Source organism: Gymnoscopelus microlampas, assembly GCF_963454915.1.
Source record: "Gymnoscopelus microlampas genome assembly, chromosome: 9".
NCBI classification, from domain to species: domain Eukaryota; kingdom Metazoa; phylum Chordata; class Actinopteri; order Myctophiformes; family Myctophidae; genus Gymnoscopelus; species Gymnoscopelus microlampas.
Window position 1 is genome coordinate 8,509,237 of NC_139946.1, and position 22,048 is coordinate 8,531,284.

Here is a 22,048-nt window from a genome sequence, read left to right on the forward strand (position 1 = left end):
GATTCTCAACCATTTTCATTTCAAGGACCCCCCAGTTTGACATGCATTAGGCTACGGACCCCCATCTAGTGGCATTTATACCTCTGGGACCCCAATTCACATTGTAAAACCAATGTCAATTTAACTCTGAGAGTGTACAAATGGAACCAAATGGACCCGTTAGGGTCCATTTGGTTCCATTTGTACACTCTCTGAGTTACAGACCCATAAGGGTCCATTTGGTTCCTGTCCATCATTTAGCTGGGGACCCCCTGGAACCCCCTCAAGTACCCCTGGGGGTCCCCGGACCCCACTTTGAGAACCAACGGTTTAAAACACTTTTTCCTATGGATTAGTCACCCCATGGAGACATGAATTCATGAATATGTTTTTGTTTTTGTCTCATTCCTAAACCAATAATTTGATGACCGGCAGCGGTTCCGGTAGGAGACACAAAGAGTCTCCTTTGTGCCTACCGGTCCATAATTCAAGGCTCCGTGGGGTGACTAATCGAAAAAAAAGTATGTTTTTGGGTGAACTATCCCTTTTTAAGTAATGTAAAGTATACATGATGTGAACATGTACGGGTGGGTACATCATTATCAGACCTAAAACGTATTGTTTTATGCCCACAGTGGCTGTAGGCCAGTCAAGCATCTTCAAAGCATGTACTTAAAGGAGTAGTTCACCCAAAAAATCACTTATTTTCTATAAATTGCACACCCCATGAAGCCTTGAATTCATGATTTAGTTTTTGTCTCATTACTAAGCCAATCATTTGATGACCGGGTGTATTTCCGGTAGGAGACACAAATAATTTACTTTGTGTCTCCTACCGGATACATTAGCCGGTAGGAGACGGGAATCTAATTATTGGCATAGGAATGCGACAAAAACAAATCCATGAATTAAGGCTTCATGGCGTGTGCAATTGATAGAAAATAAGTCATTTTGTGGGTGAACTACTCCTTTAAGTTACTTAATTACTTACTTTGAGGAATAGAAATGGCCAATTACACATTGAAGTGCCCACTTTTCCCGGGTGCCCACTCTTCTAGTTACAAAAATGTTGATTTATTTTCAAACATGTTCAATGTTCATGTACAATACAATTAAATCCTTAATCACAATTATTTGTGACAATTACTCAAGTAAAATGCCATAATGGTGACACAGCCCTGTCAGTGACCAGCTTATGGCTCTACAGACCATCTTGGCTTCCAAAATGTCATCCTGTAAGGCCTGCTCAACTCAACGTTTTTGTTTTCTTTTTTGTGTCTTTACAGAACACGAAGATGACAAGAAGTAGACGTCCGTAAGTGAAGATGGCAGGAAGGTAGGAACCTTTTGATTGCAGCTGCTGCTTGTTAAGGGGGCTACATGCTACATGCTACCATACCATGTATGTGGTAATTTGCGTCGTCTATCGTTTCACGTCATTTGCATCGCGTCATTTGTGGGTAAAGCTTCATCACGTCGGTCCACATCACATAGGACCATGTGCCTTTCTGTGATGTGGATTAATGTGATTTTATTTATTGTTTCACGTCATTTGCGCCCAAAACTTTTATCACATCGGTCCACATCACATATGACCATATGTGGTCGTAACTTCACCTTTTTTTCTCTATTCTTTGCTTTAATAAAGCAATAACAAGATTATTTATTTTTATTTACTTTTGTGTCTGAGTTATTTGATCGATTTTTTATTTTTGTCTATCTTTCTTTTCACAAACAAATGTCTTTCTTCTTGCCTGTCTATTGCACTAGTTCTTCACTAGTGGTTTGTGTGTACAAATGTATGTGATGTGGAGCTATGTGATTTATGTCTGGTATCATTATGGTAGCATGTAGCCCCATTAACACTGTGTTAACAGTCATCTATGCTGTAGGTCTGTGCAAACTAAAAGAGAAAGCAAATGATGTCCGTGGTGTCATTTGCTTCTTTCTTAGTGTTTTTTTAATTTCATCTGCTGTTTGAGTCGTGGCTGCTGTTCAAGGTAAGTGATAGTAGTGACACGGTCTATCATTGGTTGTCGGGCAGAAACCATATATATATATATATATATATATATATATATATTCTCTTTTTTTTCGTAAAGACATTTCTTTACTTGGTCATACCGTGTGACAGTGTCACATACTAAAGCAGTACAAACAGCCGATCTACAAGCTCACAACGCAAAGATCATGATAATTATATTGGATCCATTGGAACACAGGTTATTTTGTGTCCATTTTAAAAAGTAACAATTTTGGACATACAAGGTTTCTGCCTGACCTCCATACTTTAACTTCCCCTCTTTTCTCTTCATTATTTGCTTGAATAAAGTTATAACTTTTTTTCCTTCTAGTGTGTCTTTGAGTTTTTTACAAATGGAACCAAATGGACCCGTCACTGGTCCATTTGGTTCTATTCGTAGTACTGACAGTATACGTATCCAGGCTGTTTATGTAATGACAGGGTACAGTATATGTAGGCCTACGCTAAGCTGTATAATATAGTGACAGGGTACAGTAGATGTATACTAGGTTGTATAATATAGTGACAGGTTATAGTATATGTATACTAGGTTGTATAATATAGTGACAGGGTACAGTATATGTATACTATGTTGTATAATATAGTGACAGGGTATAGTATATGTGGCTCTTGGTCACATAGCAAACTCACATAGTTAAACCTATTTGTGCTTTATCTATTTTTGATAAAGTTAAAAACATAGCTTTTTTTTGCCCTGTCATAGTATCAACTAAACATTTTTTTAGCTTTAACTGTAAAATTTGCACTATCAGCGCCGCTTGCGTTGCGTCATTTAACGGGTGGCGGGCCAGCGGTTTGCGTCGTTTGCGTTCAATGCCCGTCATTCGTGAAGAATATGTAAGGGACTGGACCATTTTTTTTTATTATTGGGTCACGGCCAGCGTTTGTGTGATTTATGTCTCGTAGCATTTCGCGTCATTTGCGTTAAGTAATTTGATTTGCGTCGCGTATCAGGATTTCACGTCATATCCGTGCAGGTAAGTCTTCATCACGTCAGCCCACATCACATAAGTCCATGGTGTAGTGTAGTGTAGTGTAGTATGTGATGTGGATTGATGTGATGTATGTGTTGTCATTTCACAACACATGCGGGTAAAAATTACATTTGATTTCACGTCGCTTCCGTCATATGCAGGTAAGTCTTCGTCACGTCAGCCCACATCACATATGACCGTACACGGGGGCCGTATGTGATGTGCATTGATGTGATGTATGTCTTGTGTTGTGTCATTTCACAACATATGCGGGTAAAACATCATCACGTTAGTCCACGTCACATATGAACATATGTGGAGGTATGTGATGCATGTCGTCCTTTACGTCGTGTGTCGTTTCGCGTAATTTTATTGCCGTTGTACCGTTTCAGGCTATTTGCGAGTAAAGCTTCATCACGTCAATCCACATCACATAATAATAATAATAATAATAATAATAATAATAATAATTATAATAACATCACATTACTGGTCGTAGGGTTAGGGTTATATGTGATGTGGATTTATGTGATTTTGTGATTATTTCACGACATTTGTGGATAGCTCGTCATTCACATCGGTCGGCAATTTTTTCTTTTAGGTGAGGTACACGCCGTTGTTTACAGTAGGTCAGAACAGGGAGAGATGTAGGGCCATCATTCATATCATATGCATTTAACCCATTAAGACCTGGAACTGTGTCATTTTTAGATTTGAGCTAAAAAGCTTTATTTTACACTTTGGCTATTCAAAAATAGCATATATGCAAGCTCATAGCGCAGCACCGAGTGCCGTGCTATGAGCTTGTAGATCTGTTGTTTTTGAAAATTCGTGAAAATGTGTGCAAATCTTTGAATATATATATATATATATTTAAAGCAAATATTTTTTAACTCAAATCTTTGCTTCTGCGGGGGGGAGGGGGGTCCCTGGAACAAAATATTTTGATGGGTGTCCGCGGCCAAATACATATCATTTTGGGGGTCCTTGACATGAATAAGTTTGAGAACCACTGATATAGAAACTTATGTTTTTCAGAAAACTGTTGGGATTTAGGAGACATGTTGAATCGGCTTCAGGTCTTAAAGGGTTAATGACTTTGGTTATTCCTGTTGCTTGTGTTGTATGTTGTGTATTAATGTCATTCATAGTGTTGTATATTGTGTACTAATGTCATTCATAGTGTTGTGTACTAATGTCATTCATGCTGTTGCTGTATTGCTGACAAATATTGGCACAATTGATTTTGCGTTGCGTCATTTGCGGTAAAGCTTAATCACGCCAATCCACATCGCATATGACCAGTATGTGATGTGAAGGTGTTTGACGGATGTCGGCATGTGCATCACGTATAGTTACTCGTTATTTGTGCCGTCATTTGCGAGTAAAGCTTCATCACGTCAATCCACATCAAATAATAATAATAATAATAATAATAATAATAATAATAATAATAATAATATAATAATATAATATAAACGATACATACAACCATATGACCAGTATGTGATGTGGACTTCGTTTCACGTTGTTTGCGTACAATGCTCGTCATTTGGCCGGAGAATAATGAAGAAAATGGACTGATGCTGGACTGAGACTGATGCAGAGAACATGAAACAAAGAATGCTGCTGCCATTGCGTCATATGCGCCTCGTATGATTTATGTCAATCGTTCACAAATGATGTAAATTATACGAGTCTCTCTATCTATCTCTGTCTCTTCATCCCTCATCTCTCTATCTCTCCCCCTGCTAAGTATGTTGGTGAATGTAATGCACATTACAAAGTGCTTTGGTTAAAGGTACTATAGATAAATGCACCATTTAAATTGAAACTTTGAATTGAACTCATAGGCATCAGCTAGCAGCCACTGTGACACTGTGTAAGAGGCAGTTCAGTCACTGTAGACTATTACTTCTGGAAAATAAAATAAACATTAGTCATAACTGTGTGATTGCATTCTAAACATTACAGTCATAACTGATGTCATTCAAAATGTGTAAGCTCTATATTTAACAGCTACCAGGCATTGTGCCACTGCAGAGGTTCCCAAACCTTTTAGCTCAGGACCCAAACTAGTGAAGATAATAGATTTGCAAGCTCACAACGAGCATGTAAATCTATTTTCACAACCTCTTTTTTTTGTTTTGTTTCTAATTTATTGCTTAGATTTGTTGTTTTCACGAAATAGCACATGTTCTATTTTGCTTGCTTCTTATATGTGCTTTTAATTCATTTTCATTTTACTATTTGACCCCAGAAAAAATAGTCACTGTTTGAATCTGGATCTGAAATTATCAATAAACAAGCAATGGCAAAAACACACTGGAATGTAAACATTTCAGTGTAAAGATTTTCATAACGTTTTAGCTCGAGACCCAAAAGAGAAATGTGATGTCTCCCTGGGACCTAGTGAGAATAGCAGATCTACAAGCTCGGCTTGTAGATCTGCTATTTTCATTACTCTTATTTTAATATTTTAAATTGAATTTCTTTGATTTTTGTTTTTAAATGTATCGGGTTCTTTTGAAACATAAGAACGTTTTACTACTCTAAATATTGTATTTTATTCATGTAAAACAAATGTAGGATGCTAAAAGGAAAGAGGAATATTCACTGACTGATCTCAAAAACAAATTAAAACTGGCAGAAATAAAGACTCACTCCATAAAAACCTTAAGGAAACTCCTCAGACAGAGACTAAGAACATATATTTTTATTTTATTTTTTCTATGTTCATAAAGTGCTCCAAGTGCTCAAAGTGAAAAGTGCAGCGACACACATTTAGGTCGTAGGACCATCGTCAGTGCAATTAAAGCTTCATCACGTCAGTCCACATCACATAATGACCGTAATGTAGTGTAGTATGTGATGTGGATTTCTGTTGTCATTTGTGGGTAAAGCTTCATTATTCATGCCGGTCAATAGGCGAGGCACTGACGATGGTCCTTTGACCCAAACGTTTGCTGCTGCACTTTTCACTTTTAGCACTTGGAGCTCTTTATGAGCATGAACAAATAAAACTAATATATTTTTTTAGTCTCTGTCTAAGGTGTTTTTCTTAAGGTTTTTGTGGAGTGAGTCTTTTCTTCAACCGGTTTTCCTTTTGTATAAAGATGTTAACATGGCTTCACATTTATGGTCTGTAATGATTAAATTATTACACATTTCTAAATGTTTTTGTTTGGAAGAGTCAAGATTGTATTTCACACTTGTAAGTTCTGTGGATATTTTTGCTTTGTTTTTTTGATAAAAATATGATGTATTGTTTACCCGATGATTAAATGCATTATCAGGTTGTCATTAAAAAAAAAAAGTCAAACAAAAAATCCACAGAGCTTTAAAAAGTGTTGAATAAAATAGTTTTTCCTTTTAAAAACAATCTTAATTGTGAACTACATTTTGCTCATGTACAGAGCGTTAATCGATAGGGTTATGTTTTGATGTTGTAGATCTTTGATTTGATTGAATACTTTATTAACAGGTTTGGGGGGGGGGGGGGGTATTTACTCATGACCCAAGAAAATGTGTCCACGACCCACCATTGAGTCCCGACCCATAACTTGGGAAACAGCGGACCAGGGTCCATTTGTTGCCTTAAATGTATGAGGTTCTTTTGAAATATGAGAACTTTTTATTTCTGTAAGTGTTTTATTTTTAAAAAATGTAGGAAACTTAAAGGAAAAAGAGAAAGATTGATAGACAGATTAAGAAAATCTATTTTTGTTTTATTTGTTTCATGATCATAAAGTGCTCAAAGTGAAAAGTGCAGCAACACACATTTAGGTCATAAGACCATCGTCAGTGCTATATCATCAGATCTAATCATTTGCGGTTAAAGCTTCATTACGTCAATCCACATCACATAATGACCATAGTGTGTGTCTGGTGTAGTGTAGTGTAGTGTAGTATGTGATGTGGATTTATGTCTCGTATCATTTTGCGTAATTTGATTTGCGTCTCGTCTTATCATTTCACGTCACTTATAAGTCATTTGCAGGTAAGTCTTCATCACGTCAGTCCACATCACATATGACCATAGGCGCTGTATGTGATGTGGATTTATGTGTTGTCATTTGCGGGTAAAGCTTCATTATTCACAGCGGTCAGTAGGCGATGCACTGATAATGGTCCTTTGACCCAAACGTTTGCTGTTGCACTTTTCACTTTTAGCACTTGGAGCTCTTTATGAGCATAAAAAATTAAAACACTAATATATTTACTTAGTCTCTGTCTAAGGAGTTTTCCATAAGTTTGTGGAGTGAGTCTTTTCTTCAATCGGTTTTTATTGTTAACATGGCTACCCATTTATGGTCTGTAAATGATTACATTACAATTTTCAAAAATATGAAATTGGTTGGAGGAGTCAAGATTTTATTTCACACTTGTAAGTTTTGTGGACATTTTTGTTTTTTGATAACAAATATGATCTATATGTCGTTTACCCGATTAAAAGCATTATCAGGTTTTTATTAAAACAATGTCCACAGAGCTTTAAAAAAGTGTTAAATAAAATGAAGTTCCTCTAAAAATGTCAATCTTAATTGTGAAACTTAATTACATGTTGCTCATGTACTTAATCCATAGGGTTAGGTTTTCATCTGCCGTAGTTGTAGATCTTTAATTAAATGTTAATTTCTGCTGTAGTTGTAGATCTTTGAAATGTGTAAATCAGTGGTTCTCACCTTATTCTGGATCTGACCACTTAACATGGCAGCCGTGTTAAGTGGACAGATGGGTGGGCCTTTCCAGAGCATGCTTTAAAGACCAATCAATCCATTGGTACTAACTTAGTATAAATTATTTATTTATTATAACTTTTTTATATTAAATCTTAATGTTTTTGCCAAATATTTAGGAGGAGAACCACTGGTTTAAATTTCTAAATGTAAGTTGTATGTTAAACAAATGATTCCCCTACTTTATGGAATTGCTTTTCTTTTTTGAATTTACTTTATGAAATTAGTTTGAGCTTGTAGATCTTCACTCTTGTAGATTTTCATTATTTTCTTTTCTTCATGGAATTTCTTATTTAGCATTTTCTTAAATTACATTATTTTGAATGTTTTTCTTTATTTTGTGACATTGATCTTGTAGATCGGCTATTTTCACTTTTTATAATGTTTTTTGGACATCAACAATATTCCAATATGTCATATCTAATCCATTCAGAACAAACCAATGTCATTTCAAATGTATTTAATACATTACAATGTTCAATGAACCGTAATCCACAGGCCAATAACCTGCTGGAAGCTTTGATTGAATCTGGTACAGCGCTCAGGTCCTGGACCTGGTGAGACGAAGGAGGAGCCCGGCCAGGAGGCCAACCACAGAGCCTAGTCCCTCCACGTGCCAGAGCCTCCCCCGAGTTCCGGCAGAGTAGTTCTGGAGAAGCGGACTGATTGGCCCTGTCTTTCCCTATAGGACTGACCGTGGGTGCTACTGGGACGTAAGTCGGGGCTTGATCAACCCTGGCTGGGTCACCTGGGTGAGGGTGTATGTTGTATGTTGCGAGACCCGAAACACCCTATGACCCCAGGCTACAACACTGATGATGCGTCCCAGTTGCATCCATGTGATGTATTTCTTTATTAGTTATTCTATTTATAGTGGCTCATAGGAATTTATAGACTACGTGACAACCAGGAATAGTTTGGTGACCACAGGAGAGACTGTTGACAGCCGGAATGTAGACGGCATCCCGGGAGCAGTTTGGGTTAGCGCCCCATGCTGCGTCTTCCGTGAGGAAGAAGCCCAACAAACCCGCGGTGAGGCCTTTAGGAGGGCCATTCCATTCGAGCATACCGCAAGCGGAGCTAATACCATTAGACGGCCCAATCTAGTGGTATCGGCCCAAGGAACCATCACGCCAGAAGGAAATGTTTGGATCGGGATGGTGCGGAGGATCTGGTACAGCGCTCAGGTCCTGGACCTGGTGAGACGAAGGAGGAGCCCGGCCAGGAGGCCAACCACAGAGCCTAGTCCCTCCACGTGCCAGAGCCTCCCCCGAGTTCCGGCAGAGTAGTTCTGGAGAAGCGGACTGATTGGCCCTGTCTTTCCCTATAGGACTGACCGTGGGTGCTACTGGGACGTAAGTCGGGGCTTGATCAACCCTGGCTGGGTCACCTGGGTGAGGGTGTATGTTGTATGTTGCGAGACCCGAAACACCCTATGACCCCAGGCTACAACACTGATGATGCGTCCCAGTTGCATCCATGTGATGTATTTCTTTATTAGTTATTCTATTTATAGTGGCTCATAGGAATTTATAGACTACGTGACAACCAGGAATAGTTTGGTGACCACAGGAGAGACTGTTGACAGCCGGAATGTAGACGGCATCCCGGGAGCAGTTTGGGTTAGCGCCCCATGCTGCGTCTTCCGCGAGGAAGAAGCCCAACAAACCCGCGGTGAGGCCTTTAGGAGGGCCATTCCATTCGAGCATACCGCAAGCGGAGCTAATACCATTAGACGGCCCAATCTAGTGGTATCGGCCCAAGGAACCATCACGCCAGAAGGAAATGTTTGGATCGGGATGGTGCGGAGGATCTGGTACAGCGCTCAGGTCCTGGACCTGGTGAGACGAAGGAGGAGCCCGGCCAGGAGGCCAACCACAGAGCCTAGTCCCTCCACGTGCCAGAGCCTCCCCCGAGTTCCGGCAGAGTAGTTCTGGAGAAGCGGACTGATTGGCCCTGTCTTTCCCTATAGGACTGACCGTGGGTGCTACTGGGACGTAAGTCGGGGCTTGATCAACCCTGGCTGGGTCACCTGGGTGAGGGTGTATGTTGTATGTTGCGAGACCCGAAACACCCTATGACCCCAGGCTACAACACTGATGATGCGTCCCAGTTGCATCCATGTGATGTATTTCTTTATTATTAATTAACAGGTTGGGGGGGGGTTATTTACTCATGACCCAAGAAAATGTGTCCACGACCCATTATTGAGTCCCGACCCATAACTTGGGAAACAGTGGACAAGGGTCCATTTTGTTCCATGTTTCCTTAAATATATGAGGTTCCTTTGAAAAATAACGTTTTATTTCTGTACATTTCTTTCTTTCTTTTTTATTGTAGGAAACTAAAAGGAAAGAGGAATATTTACTGACTGTAGCTGGTCTCAAAAACAAGCAAAACTGGCAGAAAAAAAGACTCCTTCCACAAACTCCTTAGACGGAGACAAAGAAAAGCTATTTTTATTTTATTCGTTTCATGATCATAAAGTGCTCCAAGGGATCAAAGTGAAAAGTGCAGCAGCAAACATTTAGGTCATAGGACCATCGTCAGTGCTATATCATCAGATCTAATCATTTGCGGTTAAAGCTTCATTACGTCAGTCCACATCACATAATGACCATAGTGTATGTGTAGTGTAGTGTAGTATGTGATGTGGATTTATGTCTCGTTTCATTTTGCGTAATTTGATTTGCGTCTCGTCTTATCATTTCACGTCACTTCAGTCATGTGCAGGTAAGTCTTCATCACGTCAGTCCACATCACATATGACCATAGGCGCTGTATGTGATGTTGTCATTTGCGGGTAAAGCTTCATTATTCACGGCGGTCAGTAGGCGAGGCACTGACGATGGTCCTTTGACCCAAAAGTTTGCTGCTGCACTTTTCACTTAGCTCTTGGAGCGCTTTATGAGCATGAACAAATAAAATGCAAATATATTTTCTTAATCTCTGTCTAAGGAGTTTTCCTTAAAGTTTGTGTGGAGTGAAAACATGGCTACCTATTTATGGCCTGTTCATGAATTTTTCCATGGCCAGTCATTTAGGATCAATAAAAGTAGGACAAAAGGCTGTTATTCTAGTCCGGACTTGTCCTTTAACATGGCAACCTTGTTAAGTGGATAAACTAAATTGGTAAATGGATGAACTGTGACGGGATAGATGAGGGAGGTCAGCAAGAGTTGTTTTTTTTGTGCAAATATTAATTTGAATATCTGTTAGTTTATTGTATCTTATCTGTATTTTGTTTTAGTTTTTCTCCTTTTTTATTGTAATGTTAATTATTGACATGTATTTTGGGTTATTGTTTTCCTGTTTTCTTCTTGGTCGTCATGACTTCATAGGCTTGTCAAAATTACATAATAGCATTAGTCTTGGATATGGATAATATCATTGGAAATTATGTAATATTTGCACAAAAAATATTTCAGTTGTAATGTATGTTTTGTTTTAACTTCCATTTACTGTATTTGAATGTGATTGTATTCTATGTATGTGTTTACCTTGTTTATTGTGAGTCACTCTGGACAAAGAGTATAGATGAATATCTACATTGAAAATTGTGAAGTGACTTTACTGTTGAAATGTAAATGAGTGAATGTTACCATGATTTGTAAATAACAACATAAAAACAAAGGCTCTGGTGTGGTTCTCCTGGTTTACCGGGATGGGGTTCAATTCCCTGCAGTGCCCTACTAAATAGTGTTGTATTTACCATTTTATATTGTCTGTTTTATTTATGTTCATAGTGTTGTATTTACCCTTTATGGTTTTATGTTTTATTCTTTATGTTCATTGTGTTGTATTTACCCTTACATGGTTTGTTTAATTCTTTGTTCATAGTGTTGTATTTCCCCTTATGTGGTTTATTTTATCTTTATGTTCATAATGTTGTATTTACCCTTACATGGTTTGTTTTATTCTTTATGTTCATTGTGTAGGGTTGGGATCCTTCATTATCATTATAATTGTTGATGACCAAATGGACCATTACAGGTCTGTAACTCTTTAGTGTACAAATGGAACCAAATGGACCCGTTATGGTGGTCCTTGAAACGTAAAAGTTTGAGGACCACTGGTATTGTAATGGTTTATCAGACGTGAAGTCCACACACCAGCTCTTACAGTGTGATGGATACGGTTCCAAATGCTAACGCAGCTACAAGCTCTTAGCCTGTCTCAAAGTGGGGTCCTTGGGGGGATTTCAGGGGGTTCCCAGCTAGAGTAGTTAAGGTAGCATCATAAACATTTTAACCACTTTATCCATTTACTAGAGTCTCGGGGAACTACGCCCCCCGAGACCCCAGCCGTTGCGCGGGGCTTTGCGTTCGCTGGTGCCTATTTTTAACAAATGGGTCGGTGCAAGAATTTTTTCCCCGTGCACTCCTAAATTGGCTGAAATAGGAGGCGGGTTTTTTGCTTCACCCTGGAAAATATTGAATTTACTTAAAAGTTAGAATATAATTTTGGATAATAACAGTAATAGTAGTAATAATAATCATTATAGCATCAACAATATATCTGTCAATAATAAACTGTTTACAGGCATTGTAATAGTTACCATAATATATAATTGTATAATTATCACTAATAACTATAATCAACCTATATATAGAATCATAAAATATAACCATACTATTATTACATATATAATCATAATAACAACAACTATAATAACAATAATTGATAGGACATTATACCAAATATATTGATGGTGTTGCTTACAGTAAAGGTACCAATAATACAATTGTGTTAATAAATACTTTAAACTATATCTGCTCTGCTTTGTCTCTACTTATTATTCTTTTTACCATGTGTTTGAAAAGTGAATCTATATGTTTGGTAATGTATTTAGTCACATGTATTTAACATTTACAATGAATACAGATGTGTGTTTTTTTTTTTTTTTTTAATTACTATTCATAATCAGAAGGGTTCTTCACTACTAAAGCTGAACAAAAAATTAAACTTTGGAATGTAACATCTCTTAATACCTAAGCCCATACACATATGAACATAATACACAAAAGTTGTTTGTTTAACTGACAATAATTTTTGCCTTCTACAATCTGGTGTTTTAATTTATTTGACCAACTTATCCACTTAACGGTTTGATCCATGCAAGAGTCAAAGCTTGTAATTGAAAGTGTTGTCAGACTATAATCTCTGCCTGCTGGACAAAATGGACTTCATTCCCTCTACTGTGTGTAAAACTGTGAAGCAATCTACATGGACATTAGAGCTTAACCAAAACTCCTGCCTGGTGATGACAAGTCTGTCACAATGTAGGCTAAACAATAGTTTTTCGTTGTGGTATTGACGCCATTCAGTAACATTGATGTGCCTGATATGCTGGGGAGTATCTATTTTACAATATACAAAATGGTATGTCTTCAACCCAGCTACTAGCCAGGTCGACATGTATCGTAATGGTTCCACATGTATTATATGGTGAGACATTCCCAAGTACATTACAAGGTATTTAATATCTATTATCAGGCTGGGGAAAATAGGTGCTGAATCTTATACTCACAAAACATGACATCATAATATAAGGAAAACGTGAAATGTCTTCTGAGTATTTACAACTTGTTTGCAAATAGCAGATATGCCATTTACTCTATATACACAGGGTATTGTCTCCTCTCAATATCTCAGATCAGAACAATAAGGTAAAAAAAAAAAGGCAAGTTTGCTTTAACAATAATTTATTTTGAGATCTTCAACACCACTGGGGACTGGACTGTGAACTACTATGTGACGATGGATTCCTTGGACCCCCATGGCCGCAACCACACTTTGCAATTGCCCTGAATTGTGAAAATTCTAGTTGTTATTATTCTTATTAGGAATAAAGACAAAACAAGAGCATGTGATTTTTTTATTTTTGTTTGCGTGTGAGAGTGGCTGACCCGCTCTCCCGCAGCCCGCATAATTGCCTCCGAAATTCTGATTTGACCCACCCGCGCCGTGGGTTGACCCGCGGGTTACGGGTCAACCCCTGCATCACTAATGGACAGTGAAAATGTTCTACAGGAGGTTTGAACCAGGAACCCTGGGTTTATGAACCACGTATTTATCCTTTAAGCCACGCTGGCATACAAGTTACAATTGGGAACGTCATACTTAACCAACCTTTTAGAAGTTAGATGGACAGTGAAAATGTTCTACAGGAGGTTTGAACCCTAAACCGGAGCTTTGAACCAGGAACCCTGGCTTTATGAACCATGTATTTATCCTTTAAGCCACGCTGGCATACAAGTTTCAATTGGGAACGTCATAGTTAACCCACCTTTTAGAAGTTAGATGGACACAGTGAAAATGTTCTTCAGGAGCTTTGAACTCCAAACCTTCTGCTTTCAGACCCTGTACTTATCTATTGAGCCACACAGGTATGGACAATCCAAATGAGAACGTAATACTTAAACCACCTCTTAGAATTTAGATGGACAGTGGAAATGTGCTTTAGGAGTTTTGAACTCCAGACCTTCGGTTTACAAACCCCAGAGCTTTCTCTTAAGCCGTGGTGGCATGAAAGATGCAACTGAGAACGTAATACTTAACCCACTTTTTCAGGATTTAGACGTACAAGGAAGATGTTCTGTGGGAGCTTTGAATCCTAAATCTTACGTTTAAAAACTCTGGAATAATCTCCATTGTGTCACTACCGAAACGTTTTTGTGTCACTACCGAAACAAAAGTTAAATACGAAAAAATCACTAAGTGTGGAGGCCAAAATCGTCCCCGCAAAAACCTGTTAGGAGTACGTTTCAGGCAATTTAGAGTTGATTGGTAGTACTTTGTAGTGGAGTATTTTTTTTTTCACCATTGTGTCACTACCGAAACGTTTTTGTGTCACTACCGAAACGAAAGTTAAATCCGAAAAAATCACTAAGTGTAGAGGCCAAAATCGTCCCCCCAAAAACCTATTAGGAGTACGTTTCAGGCAATTTATAGTTGATTGGTAGTACTTTGTAGTGGAGTTTTTTTTTTTTTTCACCATTGTGTCACTACCGAAACGAAAGTTAAATCCGAAAAAATCACTAAGTGTGGAGGCCAAAATCGTCCCCCCAAAAACCTGTTAGGAGTACGGTTCAGGCAATTTAGAGTTGATTGGTAGTACTTTGTTGTGACTTTTGTTGGTCCCTAACATTCATCGAGCTCTGGACTAAGTCATATTTTTAGGCACACTTTCATTCTCCATCTAAATTTCACTAGGTTAAGTATTTCGTTCTCACTTGCATTTTCTGTGCCAGCGTGGCACAAGACATAATGTTAGGGGTTTATAAACCGAAGGCTCTAGGTTCAAAGCTCAAATTCAACAAACAACTAAAAGAACTGTGAAATCTAACTGGTGTGATTAAAAAAAGCTGGTTCAAATGCCTCAATAAAAAACTAAAACTACCATGAATAAACACATTAACAGCTGTCAAATTAATAAACAATGGGGAAAAGGAACTAAAGGGGGAAAACAAACACCTGATAATAAAATGCTTAAAATAAATATGAAGTCTCAAAAAAAAGACACTAAAGAATTGTTCAAGGTTATGTTTGACCATTTGAAAATAGATCTACAAGCTCACAAATCACCACGCATTGTGAGCTTGTAGATCTGCTATTTTCAAAAGATTTTGATACATTTTGAAAACTTGAAATGGGACTTCTGCACTTTTAGTACATTTTGATGCCAATACTTTTGAATTCCTGACTTTTACTTTAGGGTAGTGATACTTTTACTTAAGTAAAAAATGTGAGTACTTTTCCCACCACTGTTTCTTAGTTGTTTACTGTCTTGCATGCTCTTCAGCAGTGGTGGAAGAAGTAAACCCCAGCATCCCTATACTGGGGGCAAACATTCGTCAAAAAAAACAGAGTTACAAGCTCACAACGTGTCGACGATTTTTAGTCACAACGTGTCGACTATTTTTGGTGAAGAGATTTGTAGTAGATGGGAAAAAGGCAAGCAGTCCAAGTAAAGTTGCAACTTTACTAAGAATAGAGGGTCTAAGACTTGAAGTTCAAATATCAATATCACAATGTAGAACTATACTGTGCATCTAAATTCTAAAAGCATAAGTATTTCCTTCCCATCTGAATGTTTCATGTCTCTGTGGCTCAAGAGATGTGTCACTGTTTATGAACCAAAGATTTTAAGGTTCAAAGCTCCTAACGAACATTTTAGCTGTCCATCCAAAGCTTATAAAAGGTGGGTTAAGTATTACGTCCTCCAATGCATTTTCCATGCCAGCGTAGCTCAAGAGATTATTCCAGAGTTTTTAAACGTAAGATTTAGGATTCAAAGCTCCCACAGAACATCTTCCTTGTACGTCTAAATCCTGAAAAGGTGGGTTAAGTATTACGTTCTCAGTTGCATCTTTCATGCCACCATGGCTTAAGAGAAAGCTCTGGGGTTTGTAAACCGAAGGTCTGGAGTTCGAAACTCCTAGAGTACATTTTCACTGTCCATCTAAATTCTAAGAGGTGGTTTAAGTATTACGTTCTCATTTAGATTGTCCATACCTGTGTGGCTCAATAGATAAGTACAGGGTCTGAAAGCGGAAGGTTTGGAGTTCAAAGCTCCTGAAGAACATTTTCACTGTCCATCTAACTTCTAAAAGGTGGGTTAACTATGACGTTCCCAATTGAAACTTGTATGCCAGCGTGGCTTAAAGGATAAATACATGGTTCATAAAGCCAGGGTTCCTGGTTCAAAGCTCCGATTTAGGGTTCAAACCTCCTGTAGAACATTTTCACTGTCCATCTAACTTCTAAAAGGTGGGTTAAGTATGACGTTCCCAATTGTAACTTGTATGCCAGCGTGGCTTAAAGGATAAATACGTGGTTCATAAACCCAGGGTTCCTGGTTCAAACCTCAGGTTTAGGGTTCAAATCTCCTGTAGAACATTTTCACTGTCCATCTAACTTCTACAAGGTGGGTTAAGTATGACGTTCCCAATTGTAATTTGTATGCCAGTGTGGCTTAAAGGATAAATACGTGGCTCATAAACCCAGGGTTCCTGGTTCAAAGCTCAGGTTTAGGGTTCAAACCTCCTTTAGAACATTTTCCCTGTCCATCTAAATTCAATATGGTGGGTTAAGTATGACGTTCCCAATTGTACTTTCCATGCCAGCGTGGCTTAAAAGATAAATACGTGGTTCATAAACCCAGGGTTCCTGGTTCAAAGCTCACTCAAAACAACTCAAATAACAACTAAACAAAAACTGAAAGGGTAAAACAACTAAAGTGAAACTGTGGTCAATACAAACTGGTGATGGGAAAAAAAAACAATAAACAATGAAAAAAACACTAAACAATATAAAAAAACATCGATCAAATTAATGTGAAAAAACGTCTCATAAAATCGCAAAACAGTAAATAAAAAAAACTTTGCATAATATGTAAATTTCTTAAGCTCCTCCCCCTGGAGGTGGGCTCCCTCCATGCTCCTCCCTCTCCTACCGGAGCTAAAAGAGGGCGTGAGGAGGGAGGCGGGCTTCATCCATGCTTCTCGCCTTAAAAAGACCGAAAATTGAGATCTTCCCTGACCAAGATTCAAACCCACCACCATCCGCTTGTGAAGCCTATGCTTTTCTCTTGCACCACCAGGCCTTTCACATTAATTAGGATTTTAAGGTTATATTTAAAGTTAAAGCAAGAGGTGACAGGTCAAAAGACGAAAATCCACAGCAAACACCTCTACCCCTTACAGAATGACTGAATCTACTAGATACACCCTCTGATGATCAGGGAAGGGTTCATTATGCCACAACTGAGATTTAGGTTGTTTAAAACCATCTGATTACCAACCATTACTCTGACTGAATCTGAACCCAGATTTACACCTTCATTGAAAGCAAACAGAGAGATGTTTCGTAATGTCATAAAAATTCATACCCTTTTTGTCATTTATAAATTCCTTAGTTTCAGATGATCAAAACTATAGCAGTTTTGGTGTTAAATCAAGTAGGCTACATTGTTCTCACTTTGGACTGGACATTATAAAATATGTCTGTAAAGTGTTCAACTATTAGTTCCTCAAACAGAGCTGTATTATGACCACAGATCCTCTTTGATTAACTGAATTAAGTTTGAGAAAATACCACTTTGCACTCATGGCATGCTGCATATCAATCAAATCAATGATCAATTATAGGCCGAGCTCCATACTTTGTTTTGAGGTATTCTAGTGACTCAGGGATAACAAATTACGTAAATTGAATCCAACCACTTTAATGTAATGTATTTATTGCAACAACCAACCAAACGGCTGAGTTTGTAACAAAATGAGGAAACAAAGAAGGTTTAAATGATTTTATTAAAACTAACTTAACCCCATATGGGTAACCGGTGTCCCTCAGGGCTCAATACTAGTGAATTTTCTGTTTTGTGTTATTGTGGGGAAAGCTTTGGCTGAAAATAGCCTACCGACAAGCTCACAGCGTGTCGTAGTGAGCTTGGCTATTTTCACAATCGGCTATTTTCTGCTATACGTAGCTATCCCCACAATACGGATACTGGGGTGGTTAACAGTGCTTAAAGGGCAAGACCACTTTGGTTGACGTTTGGGTTGTGTAGTTACCTTTCCAAAGGTGGGCAAGAAATCTAAAATAATTGCTCCATTGATAATTCAAAATATGCTCATTGAATTACATTGTATGCTGAAACAGCTCTCAAAGTCACTCTTTTAGCACAAACGAACGCAAATTAAGTTGATTAGACAATATAAAACATCACCAAACCCAGTACCGTTTGTTTTTGAAATAAGGCTAACATCCTGTTGATTTTGCCATTTTTATTAAAAAGAAAACCCGGACTGGATCCGCAGACCAGGATTCAGATCTTCAAATAGTAAAATCAGCAGGAAGTTGACATTTAAAAAAAAGAAAAGAAAACAGTACTGGGTTTGGTGATGTTCTATATTGACTGAATCGTTTTGTTCGTGTTCGTTTATGTGCTAAAAGCGTGACTTTGAGAGCTGTTTTACCGTACAATGTAGGCATATTTTGAATGATCAATTTCTATTCAATGGAGCAATTATTTTAGATTTCTTGTTCACCTTTGGAGTTACGTCATGTCAAGGTAGCTACACAACCCAAACCTCTACCAAAGTGGTCTTGTCCTTTAACAACCAAAATCCAAAAGGCTGGAGTGCTCCCAGTGAGCTTCATGGTGAGAGAGAGGACAAGAGTGAAGTCCAGCCACCTGTTTTATAGAGGACAATACAGGTGGGCCAGATCTCCACTGATGACACACTCCGCCCTCCAATCATTCTGAAACACAGACGCCAGGTTAGTAACCATGACAACCACACCAGTTAGACCCAAAAGAGTCTTGAGTCGAACCAATTACTCCCGCGGAGACATCAAATTCTTTTATTGCTACTTTTAACTTTTTAATGGATCCTATGTAAGTAAAGTCTGATAAAAGTGTCAAACTCCCAAAATCCACCAGAATACTGGAAATTACATCTACTCTGTTAAAAATTTCCTGGGGGGGGACCCTCAGCGTGGTCAAGAGCCCCCCCGGGAAAAAAATCTCCTGTTATCGGACGGTCTTCGAGGTTGGCAGGTATGCTCTTTAGTTACCTGCCAGAAGATGTTTATCAGCTCTGCTGGAATCTCTCCCAGGCTGGGTTTTCATGGTATAATTAACAGGTGATTTTAGGACTTGAGTTGCAAAAGATACTCCATATTATTTTGAAGCGGTATCCAACGGTTTCAGCGCTATGTGCTTAGATTAAACAGAGTCTACTTTAATAGTACATTTGGCAAAGGTTACCTTAGAATAGATTTGTTACATAACTTCCAGAACTGTAAAATGTATGTGTGTGGAAGCCACAATTAAATCGCAGCCTTACTACAGCGGATTTTACTGGACAACTCCAAAGACAGATGTATCCTGGGAATGTCCCTGAAGCTGTGCACTGTGCTGGGAGATTCCCACAAGCCACCAAGGGCAATTCCCAGCTTTATTTATCTATACTCTGTTAAGACTGGGTTTCAGCTGCTCTTCCACTACAAAGGACATCTGAAAAGTTGAGTCCAGCTTCCACTCTAATGTTATCATCTACATCCCATTCATTCATTTATTTTATTTTTTTAAATAGCAAAAATAGCAGATCTACGAGCTGTGAGCGTGTAATGTGACTCTGTTGAGTAGTTCTGTCATAATCTATGACTTAGGCATTTGAAATAGACCTTCTGGAACTCAAGATTGGATTTGAATTGTTTAAATCAATGTTTCTCAATCCTTTTTTGGGCCAGTGCCCCCCTATCCGATACCCAGGTTCCTTACCACTCCCACACCCAATTATAATATACGTTTTTTGTTTTGAGGTACCAACTGTTAAATGTGTTATTCTTGATATGCAAAACATTTTGAATGTCCATTTTGACAAGCTTTATCCTCATATTAATTCTTCTTGAGTTCACTTTCTCTAAAGTAGCAGCTATCTAGACTATAATAATCACCAATAAACATCTACAACATATTGTTGCTGTCGGGCAGAAACTTCCTATCTCCATATTCAAACGTTTTGTTTTATCGTTTTAACAACCTACTTGTAGATCTGCTACTTTTGCGGCTACATTTTTTAAATTTGAATCCTTTAAGGTAGCAGTTTTTGGACAGAGACGATATCTAAACGTATAAAATGTAGTCTTGTCTTGGCAGGTGGTATAAAGTATATAGCCGAGTCAAGAGGCACTGCATGGTGAATTGTGCAGGAAGATGAGGAGACGGCATGTGAACGTGAAATAATATACTTTAATATGACCATACATTTTGTCAGGATCAGTACAAAGTAATATTCTGCTGGGTGATATTTCCTTGTTGCTTTGTTTTTTTTCTCCAGGGGACAGACGGCACGGGAAGTTTAATCAACGACATGACACACTGTGTCCACGTGTACACATACTGTATACGACATGCTGACATGTGATAGGCATAGAGGAGAAATGGCCTGTTTTTTGGATAATAAAAGACAGGGAATGCATTGATTGACAAACAGGAAGAAGCTCACACATTGCAAGGAGCCAGAGGTTAACACTTGACTGCGTTCCTCCCTTCCTTGAAGTAACTGATTAGACATGATTGGCAAAATCAGCCATGCAAGGTTGATCTATGCTATTCATGCAAGACTAGCATAAGCCGAATCACAGCACAGGTTTACAGGTTTTGTTTTTTTCCTTCTTTTTTTCTCCCCCCTTTTAATCTGGCAGAGATTTGTTGCGCTGTTTGAAATGAGAGATCTGATTCCGTGTGATATCAAGGCAATACTGAAAGTACCATATGGGGTATATGCGACAAATCAGTGACAAAGACCTGTGGTGTAAACGTCAGTAAGGGTTGAAGGACCATTGTGCTCTATGTTCAGACAAGATCTTTAGTAATGTGTAAAAAATACAAATCTACATAACTGTTAACATTGCTAACCAAAATCATCTGATATGGAAAATGTCAAGTTGAGGATGAAGTGGGTCCTTTGCGTTTCTGTCCTCCCAGTTGAACGGGCAGACAGATGGTTTGAAAGGCACCCTGGTGACAGTCATTTTCACAAGTCCTTCTCAGAAGTGACAGAGAATAGGCCATGGAGCATAAGGGACAGATAGACCGCGGAGCAGGACCGTTCACAGCTATTAGCGGAGGTATAAAAGGACATCTCTGCGCCTAGTAATACGATTTTCATAGGATGGAGATGAACGGGGTAGAATTTTGGCAATTATACATTGGATATACTTAACAACCCATTAAGACCTGGAACGCATCTGTGTCATTTTTTAATTTGAGCTAAAAAGCATTATTTTACACTTTGGCTATTCAAAAATAGCAGATACACAAGCTCATAGCGCGCACCGAGTGCCGTGCTATGAGCTTGTAGATCAGCTATTTTTGAAAAAGCGAGAAAATGTGTGCAAATTAATATATTTATATTCCTTTAAAGCTAACTTTTTAACTCAAATCTTTGCGTCTGGGGGTCCCTGGAACAAAATATTTTGAGATGGGGGTCGGCGGCCAAATACATTTTTCATTTCATTTCATTTTCATTTACATCATATTGGGGGTCCTTGACATGAAAAGGTTTGAGAACCACTGATATAGAAACATACGTTTTTCAGAAAACTGTTTGGATTTAGAAGACATAAGTAAGAATTGGCCTCAGGTCTTAATGGGTTAAATGTCATACTCTATACGTATATTCTAACATTGTTTTGATTGAATTTTATGCTCAGTATTTTTTTTTTCATGAATTGAGTTTAGTTTTTAGGGCAAAAGGAGTTTAACCAACTTTGGCACTCATTTTGAGCACGACTCT